The sequence below is a fragment of the Podarcis liolepis genome, assembly GCF_965112155.1.
Source record: "Podarcis liolepis genome assembly, chromosome: 2".
Lineage (NCBI taxonomy): Eukaryota > Metazoa > Chordata > Lepidosauria > Squamata > Lacertidae > Podarcis > Podarcis liolepis.
The window spans coordinates 124,394,771-124,406,977 of record NC_139555.1 but is presented as its reverse complement, the minus strand read 5'-3'; the positions used below and the strand labels follow the sequence as shown (position 1 = coordinate 124,406,977).

Here is a 12,207-nt window from a genome sequence, read left to right as displayed (position 1 = left end):
ACGGAGATCATCTGTTAGGGCGACCAGAGCCGTCTCGGTCCCATGACCAGTGCGGAAGCCGGACTGGAATGGATCCAAAGCAGATGTTTCATCCAGAAACCTACCAAGCTGTTCAGCAACCGCTCTTGGAACCGCTATCAGTGCTTTGAATGTGGAAAGAGCTTCAGTCACAGCACCCATCTCACTTCCCATCAAAGAATCCATACAGGGGAGAAACCCCATCACTGCTTGGAGTGTGGGAAGAGCTTCAGAAAGAGGGCAGGTCTCATCCACCATCAAAGAATTCATACAGTGGCACCTCAGGTTAAAAGCTTAATTCGTTCTGGAGGTCCATTCTTAACCTGAAAGTGCTCTTAAGCTGAAGCACCACTTTAGCTAATGGGGCTTCCTGCTGCTGCCTCACGATTTCTGTTCTCACTCTGAAGCAAAGTTCTTAACCCGAGGTACTATTTCTGGGTTAGTGGAGTCTGTAACCTGAAGTGTGTGTAACTTGAGGTACCACTGTACAGGGCATGAAGTGTATAAGAAATGTGGAAACAGCTTCTCTTCCAAGAGGCGTCTAGCTTCCCATGAAGAAATTCATGTGATTGAACTGGTGGTTGCTGAAGAACTCCAGGCATGCCTGGAGGATGGGGACCATTTGGATCCATTCCAATTGGGAATCAGGCCTCATATTGGGACTGAAACTGTCTTGGTTGTGCTGGTCCATGATCTCCGGCGCACTAAGGACAAAGGTGAAAGCTGTTTCCTGCTTCTGCCGGAGCTCTCAGTGGCCTTTGATACAATTGACCACGACATCCTTCTGGACCGTCTAGAGGAGCTGGGAGCTGAGGGTTATACAGTGGTTCCCCTCCTTCCTCCTGGGCCGTGTTCAGAAAGTGGTGGGGGGGGGATTAGTGTACAGACCCCTGGGCTCTCACTTGTGGGGTGCCTCAGGGTTCCATCCTCTCCCCCATGCTTTTTAACATCTAGTTGAAGCTGCTGGGAGAGATCATCAGAGGGTTTGGTCTGGGTGTTCATCAGTATGCGGATGATACCCAGCTCTAACTCTTTTAAATCAGAACCAGTGAACTACCGTCCCATCTCACTCCTAAACGTGGATTACAAAATTTTTGCTGATATTTTGGCAAACAGACTGAAAAAAGTTTTAAACGAAGTAATTCATAAAGACCAAGCAGGCTTTCTCCCTGGTAGGCATTTGTCTGACAACACCAGGAATATTGTTGATGTTTTGGAGTTATTACAGACAAACTTGAACACGAAAGCAGCTTTGATTTTCATAGACGCTGAGAAGGCCTTTGATAATATATCTTGGAAATTTATGAAGAAAAATTTGGAAGGGATGGGAGTGGGAAGGGCGTTCCAAAATGGTATTGAAGCAATTTATTCAGAACAAAAAGCCAAATTGATAGTAAATAATGTGGTGACAGAGGAGTTTAAAATTGAAAAAGGGACACGACAGGGGTGCCCCTTATCACCCTTGTTATTTATTTCTGTCCTGGAGGTGCTGCTGAACTTGATTAGGAAGGACCAGCTGGTGGAAGGAATACAGGTCGGAGAAAAACAATATAAACTGAAGGCTTTTGCAGACGATTTGGTTTTGACAGTACAGGAGCCAGAAACTAGTACAAAAAGAGCTTTAGAACTAATCTCTGAGTTTGGTCGGGTGGCGGGATTCAAGTTGAACAAACAAAAAACTAAGGTCTTGGCAAAAAACTTGACACCTTCAGAAATAGATGGGTTCCAGAAGGAAACAGAATTAAATGTGGTTACAAAAGTGAAATACCTGGGGGTTAACTTGACTGGGAAAAAATTGAATTTGTTTAAAGATAATTATGAAAAATGTTGGTCTGAAATTAAAAAGGACTTAGAAACTTGGTCAAGATTGAAACTTTCCTTGTTGGGAAGAATTGCAGCAGTTAAGATGAATGTATTGCCAAGAATGTTGTTTCTGTTTCAAACCCTTCAGATCGTGGACAGAGTGGAGTGTTTTGGAAAGTGGCAGAGGGACATTATGAAGTTTGTCTGGCAGGGCAAAAAGCCCTGAATAAAATTTAAAATACTAACAGACTCAAAGGAAAGAGGGGGATTTGCCCTGCCGGACTTAAGGTTGTACTATGAAGCTGCATCCTTCTGCTGGATGAAAGTTTGGTTTTTGTTAGAAAACACTGATGTCCTAGATCTGGAAGGGTTTAACAATGCTTTTGGGTGGCATGCATACTTGTGGTACGACAAGGTAAAGTCTCATAAATTGTTTAAAAACCATATTGTCAGGAAAGCTTTATTCATTGTCTGGACTAAATATAAGGACTTACTTGAAAATAAGACCCCGAGGTGGTTATCACCGATGGAGGCTAAGGCCATAAAACTACTTAACATGGAGAGTGGCTGGGTAAAATACTGTGAGATAATAGAAAGAGTTGGTGACACTTGGAGGTTGCAGAGTTTTGAAAAATTGAAAGGAAAGGTGCGAGACTGGTTTCACTATGCCCAAATTCTAGAGATCTTTAAAAAGGATAAAAAAATTGGTTTCCAGGTGGAAAAATCAAAACTAGAGTCAGAACTACTTGAACCTAAGACGAAGGTGCTTTCAAGAATGTACAACTTGTTGCTTAAATGGAACACTCAAGATGAGACAGTTAAATCAGCCATGATAAAATGGGCACAAGACATTGGGTACAACATTATGTTTGAAGACTGGGAAAGGTTATGGACCACCGGTATGAAATTTACGGCATGTAGTGCCTTAAAAGAAAACATTATGAAAATGATGTACAGGTGGTACATGACCCCAGTTAAACTTGCAAAGATATACCATCTGTCTGACAATAAGTGTTGGAAATGTAAGGAGGCTGAAGGAACATTCTTTCACCTCTGGTGGACATGCCCGAGGGTGAAGGCCTTTTGGGAAATGATTTATAATGAGTTGAAAAAGGTATTTAAGTATACCTTCCATAAGAAACCAGAGGCCTTCCTCCTGGGCATGGTAGGCCAGAGAGTGTCAAAGAAAGACAGAACTTTCTTTTCATATGCAACTACAGCAGCAAGAATCCTTATAGCCAAATATTGGAAGGCACAGGAGCTACCCACGCTGGAAGAGTGGCATACGCAACTGATGGACTACATGGAACTAGCCGAAATGACTGGCAGAATCCGAGACCTGGGAGAAGAGGCAGTGGAAGAGAATTGGAAAAAATTTAAGGACTATCTACAAAAACATTATAAGTTATATGAATGTTGAGAATTTGCTAAGTTTTCGGAAAAACATGCTTCAGTATTGAGATTTGAAGACGATGGAAATTAAGTTATGACTGTGAAAAGTTTAAATTCTTAGAGTTTATAATTAGATGAAAGTACAAAAACACATGAAACAAGGTATCAATTTGCTGTTTATTTTTTATTGTAAAGAAAGCAGGGGATGGAAGACGTGGGGAAGTCCAGTTGATTATGACAAAAGATCTGGAAAAGTGAATTTTCTTTTATTTAATTTCTTCTTTCTTTTTGTAAAACCGCTTTTGTTGTGTTATTGACGATGTATTCTGACCTTGGAAAAAGGCAATAAAAATTATTATAAAAATAAATAAATAAATAAATCAGAACCAGTGAAAGCGGTGAAGGTCCTGTGTGAGTGTCTGGAGGCGGTTGGAGGATGGATGGCAGGTGACTGATTGAGGTTGAATCATGACAAGACAGAAGTGCTGTTCTTGGGTGACGGGGTGGGCTGGTGTTGAGGACTCACTTAGACCACTGCAACACATTCTATGTGGGGCTACCTTTGAAGGTGACCTGGAAAGTACAACTAATCCAGAATGTGGTTGCTAGACTGGTGACTGGGAGTAGCTGCCGAGACCACATAACACCGGTCCTGAAAGACCTACATTGGCTCCCAGTACGTTTCTGGCCACAATTCAAAGTGTTGGGGTTCACCTTTAAAGCCCTTAACAGCCTTGGCCCAGTATACCAGAAGGAGTGTCTCCACCCCCATCCTTCTGTCTGCACACTGAGGTCCAACTCCCAGGGTCTTATGCTGTCTCCCTCACTGCAGGAAGTGAAGATACAGGGCCTTCTCGGTAGTGGCATCCGCCCTGTGGAATGCCCTCCTACCAGATGTCAAAGAAATAAACAACTGTCTGACTTTGAGAAGACATCTCAAGGGAGCCCTATTTAGAGAAGCTTTTAATATCTGATGAATTATTGTATTTTAATATTTTGCTGGAAGTCACCCAGAGTGGTTGGAGAAACCCAGCCAGACGGACGGGGTATAAATCAATTATTGTTATTGTTTTAACGACTTTCCCATGCAATATGCGAATCCACATCCATCTGAAGTTCAGGAGCAGTTGGACAATCCCCAGATTCTGGGCATCTACATTTGGGGCCATCTGGTAGAAAAAGGGGAACTGGGTTTTTTCATGAAGAGTCGGAACAGTGTATCCATAACTTGCCCAGGAAGCAAAGGAAGAGGTGAGTGCTTTGCTGTGGTTCCAGGACAAATCTCAGACAGTTGACCAACTACAGTTCCACACACACGCACACAAAGAACAAGACAAAATGCTGACCGTGTAGAATGGGAGGAGGTCTTCCAGGAATGCCTCCAGACTCTCAATATTTTGTGGGACTGAATCACATCCCAGAATATTAGACTAGGGACTCAGCTACATTACTCAAAAACTGTGTTTTGAATGCATTGTAAACAAGCAACATGGTTTTTAAAAGCAGTGGTGGGGTGGCATAGGGCATTTGACACCAATGTTGAGTGCACCTGCTTCCAGGTTCCATCCCACCCTCACCTTTGGGAGAGTCCAAAAAGGAAAGAATGAAAAGCCCATGGCAGAGGCACAACTCCGTCTTAACACCAAAGCAGCCATAACTGTGGGATTTTGTAGATGCTTGACACAGGTGACATATGTCTAGAAATATCAGCTTCAGCATCTTCAAGAACAGCCAACAGGTTATTCCTCTTCCTGGCTCCCGGTGGGGTACAATGTCAGATTTCAGATGCTGGTTTTGACCTTTAAAGACCTTCATGGCCTAGGACCCTCGTACCTATAGGACCACCTCTCCTGGTATGGCCCATGGAGGACCGTAAAGTCCATAAATAGCAACACACTAAAGGTCCCGGGCCCAAAGGAAGTTACATTAGCCTCAACCAGAGCCAGGGCTTTTTAAACACTGGCTCTGGCCTGGTGAGACCAGGGCCCTGCAGGATCTGATTTCTTTCCACAGGGCCTGTAAGACAGAGTTGTTCTGCCTGGCCTTTGGCTTGGAGTCAATTTGATTCCCTCCCTCTCTTTCTTTTTTCCTTTCTCCTCCTGTGATGAGGCTGCATTTTAAAGTTTTAATGTTGTATTTTTTTAATTTTTTTTTAATAGATATTTATTGAAGATTTTCCATTTTAGTAAATTAAAAAGCCAAAAAGAAAAAAGAAAAAGAAAAATTAAAAACATATACAATTTACAATCCTTATTTTTCAGTAACATATTTCCCTGACTTCCCCACACCTCCCCTTCTTATATTCCAATTCAAATTGTTAGTTCAACAAGTTCTTATCCCCAATTTTTTAACCTTTTTATGTTTAATTCATTATAAAAAACCGATTTTACTTTATAAACATCAAAATTTATACATCAGTACTCATTCTTAAATCCTTTTTCTAAAGTCGACCCAAATTCCCTTGCACGAATTCCCCATTTTTCATACAATTAACAAAACAGAATAAAAATTAAAAGACGAATTATAATTATACACCCTTTGGATCCCCAAACCCCACCCCATCCCCTTTCCCGGTTTCAATCCCCAACAAGTGTCCATCAGTCTTAATCTACTATCAGCCTGGGGATCTCACGTCCGAGGCTCTTAATTGTCTCTCAGTTCCTCTCTGCCGGTTTTTTTGATAGTCCTTAATGTTAAAGACCACATCTCGGAGATGCTCTAGCCCGATGAGGACAATGTTTCTTCCAGCCAGACCTCCATGTTTAAAAGTGGAGCCCAAATCTTGTTTCTTACTCCTTTCAAATCCAAATGTCCCCAAAGCTCCCACTTTCACCTTAATCAAATTTGTAATCCTTGGGTCTTCAGATCTCCACATAGAGAGATCTCTCCATTCTTCAATCACCAATTCAGACCAGATTTTCATCATCCAGTTCTTATTTTCCTTTATAACCATCATGTCAGGCCTCTGGCTCTCCTTTGCCATCTGCAACATTATATCTCCTCCTTCCTTTTCCTCAAAAACAACATGTGTCTCTTTCTCCACACTCTCAAAGTTCTCAAATTTCTCCTCTTGTCCAGCTGCTTGGGCTTCCTGGATCAAATCCTTATCAAATTCAATGAACTTATTTACTGTGAAGTCCAGAGTTGCAACGTTGGTAGCCAAAACATCAATTTGGCCTTGTAACTTTCCCAAGAGAAAGAAAACTCTGTCCAATTTAGCTTGAGTTTTGCCTCCTTCAGCCATTCTTGTAATGTCCCAAAACCCCCTCTAGAGGGATTTTGGTTACTTAGTATTCATTCCAGTTCAAATCCAACAATCAAGTTAATTTGTGTCAGTTCTTCCTTGTTTTCAACAAAGTATAACCCAATTGTAACAAATATAACCAGCAGAGACAATAGAAAACCAAGTTCGCTTTTTCCATCTTGACAGCTAATTTGACAGCTGTCAAACTCTTCAATATCTCTCCAACAGGCTCTCTCACGGATTACTCCCGGGTCAGGGGGGGTGGCACCTCAGCTCTGAAAATTAGCTCTTATCCTCCAGTAAAATTGCTTAAACTGCCAAATCGTGCAATTAATATCTTTTAGCCAATAAAAGGGGAAAAGATCCTCTCGACTTTAGTTAGCTAGTCCTTGCTTTACATTATTTACAAGATGGGGAGATGGACTTCCTGTTTGCATCTTCCCCGATCGTGCCTAATTCAAAAAAATTTTTTTCTTTAGAAATCCAATTTCCGTAGTACTCACAGGTTGCTGCTTTAAAGTCCAATTGTTCACAAGAAGAAGTCAGCGCTCTCCGGCCATGGCATGCGGCTTCACTCCGCAGGAGAAGCAGTAGAATCTCAGCACCGCACCACTCACCCCGTCCCCCGTTCCGAAGCCTTTAAAAAGGCTCCTTCATGGGTCGGGGGGGCGCAAATGGTGCCCGCTGAGTCACCAGGTTCACAGGCTACCTCGCCTGTGATTTTTAAGGGTCCCCACGTCGCCACAGCGGCAAGACCCGAATCCTGCAGAGCCGATTCCCTCCGGAGCTCGGAGGGAGTCCGCCATTAGCCGTTGGCGCTAACCCGGAAGTCCCTTAATGTTGTATTTTAATCTTGTTTTTAAGTTGTATTCATTCAACTGGTTTTTATTATTGCTTCTTAGCTGCCCTGAGCCCGGCCTTGGCTGGGGAGGGCAGGGTATAAATAAAATTAATTGTTGTTATTATTGTTGTTGTTGATGTTAAAGAGCACCACATAATCAAGTAAATCAGGATGAATGCTGAATCAGCAGGGTCTCTGGAGAAGCCTTGAATCAGGTGGAGAGCATTTTTTTTTATTGACTGATTCATTGACTGAATCAGAAGCAGAATGTCATCTCACGTTTCTCTCAAAAATGGGGTCCATTCTAGTGGACTCAAAGGAGAACTTTGGACAAATCCTTTGAGCTTTCATGAGAAGTAAAGGAAAGGGGAAGTGGGAAGAGTGATGTTGTGTCAGGCGTGAAGAGTTCTCCTCTCCCTTTGGTAACATCACAGATAAGAATTAACAAGCAGTTGATCTATTTATAGTCCTTTTATTACAGCATCATGTTGCAAGCAGAAATACACAGCTATCTGCAAGGAGGGCAGTTGGCTGCTCTAAATCCTCCTTCCGACTTCCGTAGCATTTTAGGTGCCAATGGGAAGTTCCTCCCTCCCTCTGACTTCTTTGCTCTCTGATATGTTCAGACCTCCGAGTCTGTGGTGAGCGGGGTTCCCCACACTCTCAAGTGACATCTCAACTAGCTGCCCCCTCCTTTTGGGTTCCCTTGTCATTGTCTCGTACCTGGGCAACTCCTCCCTCAGCTGTTCAGCTTATGTCTCTCTCTCTGCTTCTGAACGCGCTGTGGACTGTCAGACTTGCATTCGACTGAGCTTCTGTTTTGGTTGAGTCTGTGATTAACAACCTGAGCCTTTAATGAGGTTCCAAGCACGTTCCCCCATTGTGCAAAATATCCAGCACGCTGGGAAGGAGCCGAGATAGTATGAGCTACATTGCTAAGAGTGTTTTATTTCTAACTACGCAGACAGAAAAGAAATATACATGCTCACTCTGTGAAAGCAGAGAGCAACTGAACAACAAAGGAACAGGAAACCAGCAAACATTACATCCGTCTCCTGTCTTCTGTGAGACTTCCAACAGTATGGAATCTCTGGAATGCATTCCCCAGTCCTCATCCTTAGACTATTCCCTGACATGTTGTGATCATTTGGGTTGCCCTTTTTTTAATTTTGATGCCGTCAATCACGGTATCCTCCTGAACTTACTTAGTGAGATGGGTGTCAGAGGCACTACATTACAGTGGTTCTGTTCATATCTTCAATGTCATGTCCAGAAAGTAGCGCTCGGTGACTGCTCCTCACCCCCCACCCTGACATTTGTGCTATGGAGTTCTGCAAGGTACTATTCTCTCCCCAGCGCTATTTAAGATCTATACGCTATATAAAATCTATATGAAGTCATGGGGTGAGGTCCAGAGGAGTTTTGGAGGAAGGGGCCACCAGTATGCCGATAGCACATAGGGACATGGGTGGCACTGTGACCTACTGAGCTTCTTGGGCTTGCTGGTTGGAAGGTTGGCGGTTTGAATCCATGTGACAGTGGCAAGCTCCCATTGGTCAATCCCAGCTCCTGCCAACCTAGCAGTTTGATGTTGTTGTTTTTAAAAAAAAATGATTAAAATAAATATACAACATACAACAAAAAGCAATACAAGATTCACATGCCAAAATTATGCGGAATCTCCTGACTTCCCCCCATCTCTTCCATGGGTACTAGTGTTTATATTTACATCTGCATATCTAAACTGTCCAAATTTTGTCTTTCCCAATTCTCCATACTTTCCATTAATTTACAAGTGTGGTTAAAACCCTGCTAATGTTTTTAACCTGCTTACAATTGTCTTGCTTTCTGAGCTTCCCAGTTAATTTTGCCATTTCAGCATAGTCCATCAACTTGGTTTGCCATTCTTCTCTGGTCAGGGTTGTTTCCTCCTTCCACCTCTGGGCTAGTAGCATCCGTGCGGCTGTTGTCGCATACATAAACAATCTTTTCTGGTCCTTTGGTATCTCAGTACCTGTAATTCCTAATAAGAAGGCTTCTGGTTTTTAAACAAATGTTCTTTTAAACATTTTTTTCCAATTCTTTATATATCATCTCCCATTTTTTTTAGTTACTTTACACATCCACCACATATGATAAAAGGTACCCTCTTTTTCTTTACACTTCCAGCAGGTATTTGAACTCGTTCGATTTGGAGCCAAATACCACCAGTGCATCGTTTTCATATAATTTTATGTCAGTGAACAACGTGCCATAAATTTCAAATCTGTTTTCCATAACCTCTCCCAATCTGCCATTTGTATATTGTGTCCCAAGTCCCAAGCTCTGGCTTCCATCACAGTGTCCCCTTGCGCCAGAAGCAGTTTAGTCATGTTGTCCACATGACCCGGAAAGTTGTCTGTGGATAAACACCCGATCCCTCCGCCTCATAGCGAGATGAGCACCACTCCCCATAGATGCATTTGACGAGACTGAACCATCCAGGGGTTTTTACATTAACACACAGCTCTATTTCTCCATAACAGGAGAGTCTGTGAAGGCTTGTGACCAGTGTCTGGATGCAGCAGTGGACTCCATAAGGTCCAATAAACTGTGTTCAAATCCTGGAAAGTCCACTTACCTTTAATGGTCAGGCGGCGTTGTGCCCAACCAAGTCCACACCCACAATTTGTTGCCCTGCTGGGGAGGGTTGCAGCCTGCCTGCGGATTGACCAATTGTGCCAGGCTTAGGTGCAGGCATTCCGCAGGGGGTGGGCCCAACCAGCTGATAGGCATTGCTTGGCCCCGCTCCCTGGGGAGATAAGTTGGGGCCTGCCCAGGCCTCCTCCCCAGGTTATTGTTGGATCTCCCACCCTCCGTCCCCTTTTTAATATGTCTTATTTTCATACTTAGACCTTCCTATGAACATTGTCAGCCGCCATATTTGGGGCCTGGTGTCGGAACTCTGCACCACCGAGCTACTCCTCCTCGGACACTCTTCCTCATCTCCAACGTTGATTAACGACCTAAGCCTTTGATGAGGCTCTAAGCACGTTCCCATTCCGCAGAGTATACAAACATCAGTAGAAGGACGAGAAATATATGAGCTACATTGCTACGTTTTATTTCAAACTATGCAGGACAGAAAAGAATACACATCTGCTCTCTGTGAAGGCAGAGAACCAACTGGAACAAAGAAACAGGAAACCAGTAATAACAACATCCGTCTCCCATCTCCCGTGAGACTTCCAACAGTCTGGAATGTAAACAGAGTCTTGTCACTCCAAAATCTGCACAGTGGCATAAACAGAAATCTAACACCTGTCAGGAATTTTTACACTTGGCAACTTGGCGCTGGCCATTTGATTTGCGCCTTCCTCATAGGAATCCTCACAATTTGTGAGGTTAGGCATTGGGTAAGCCTTAGTCTTGGCTGGAGGGGAGGTTATAGCCTCTCTCCGCCCTTCCTTGGTTAAGGGTATTCTGTTAAAGGGATCTGTGAGGAGTTGCTTCTGTCCGGATGCCCAGGCGGGGGCTAAGGCCATAGCACTCCTCCAACAGGGACCTCTCGGTGGTTAACTCTACTTGATGTAGGTCATGGGGGGCAGGTGTGGATTACCCTTAGATGCACCCCCAGCAGATGGACTGGGGTGGAATAAATGGCTATACACAATGCCGATTCCAAACCATTCACATCTGTAATCAATAGAGTTGTGGCTCATTTGGACCCAATGTTATGCTGTTGTCTTGTCTGGTTTTTCATCACTTAGGGAGTGACAGGAACACAGGAGCTTGACACACAATTTGTAGGCTCTTTGGATGATTCCCCCTTCTAAAGGAGCAAGTGCATAATTTGGGGGTACTCTCGGATACACCTTTGTCACTAGAGACCCACATGTCCTCTATGGATGTTTGTGAAGAGGAATAGCCTGACCACTGGAGTAATGGAAAACGTGGCGCTGGACTACTGCAATGCACTCTTTCTGGGGCTGCCCTTGGGTCTGGTGCAGAATCTCTAGTTGGTGCAACGTGATGTGGCCAGATTGTCCTTGCGAGATTTTAGTCAAGAACTTCTGGCACACACACCCCCCCCATTTGAAGGACTATCTATGCCGGCCAAGAGGCCAAAAGGGCCAAGAGTGCCAAGAGGGCCAAACATGGAGTCCGGCACTCTTCCGTTGCGCAGCTTGCAAACTGTCCGTGCCGATCCAAAAGTCCTTCTGCCTCTTTGGCCGGTAGCAGAGTGATCACAGCGGCTAGAAGCAATTGCAGTGTGTGGGTAATAATTCAGAACAAACACAAGGCGTTCCTTATCTTCTTAGCCTTTAATCATGTAGTATAACAGCATAAATCAGACCTGGCGAAACCTCGCACATTCTCCCTCTCGCATAGCGTACAAGAGACAGACTGAAAACACTCAGAGCAAACCACTCCCGTAAATGTCTGTGACCACGCCTCAGGAAAGAGACGTCACTCAGAACTCTTTAACCCTGTGAGTTCTGAAACCCTTAACACTATCCACTTAAACCTATTTTCTGCTTCCTGCAACTTCCATTCCTGATCCACCAGAGGACCTCTTCTCTTATTCCACGACTACTAAGCTTACCCAGGAGGCACCTTGTTGAACGCTTTTTTGGAAGTCCAAGTGTTGGTTTGTCTGTTTCTTTATTAAATTTGTACACTGCCCTTCACCCAATGTTCTTAGGGTGGTTCACAGCATAAAAATACAGGATAAGACCAAAAAGTATATAATAAAAACAAAAACAAAACAAAAAACCTACAAAAAAATCTGCTAAATCGCCTCTGTCTTTACGTGAAATTTGAGTTCCCCTTTTCACCTCTCAAATTCATCAGAATAGCCCTATCCTGTGTTAGCCTCTGTGCGGGGGGGATTCTGCCAGGGCTCACGTATGATACTTCAGGTAACTTC

At 43.6% G+C, this 12,207-nt stretch overlaps 2 protein-coding genes across 3 annotated transcripts in view; both read left to right on the top strand.

Moving 5' to 3' along the window:
• Window positions 1-7,427, top strand: part of LOC310701616 (uncharacterized protein) — a 51,509-nt gene extending 44,082 nt beyond the window's left edge. For both annotated transcript variants that reach the window (XM_083492783.1, XM_083492784.1), the window contains one exon: window positions 3,618-7,427. The gene's annotated coding sequence lies outside the window, so the exon portion shown is untranslated. The remainder of the gene's footprint in view (window positions 1-3,617) is intronic.
• The window catches only part of LOC310701664 (uncharacterized protein), a 44,905-nt gene that overhangs the window by 7,894 nt on the left and 24,804 nt on the right, over window positions 1-12,207 (top strand). The gene's annotated exons all lie outside the window — the stretch shown is intronic.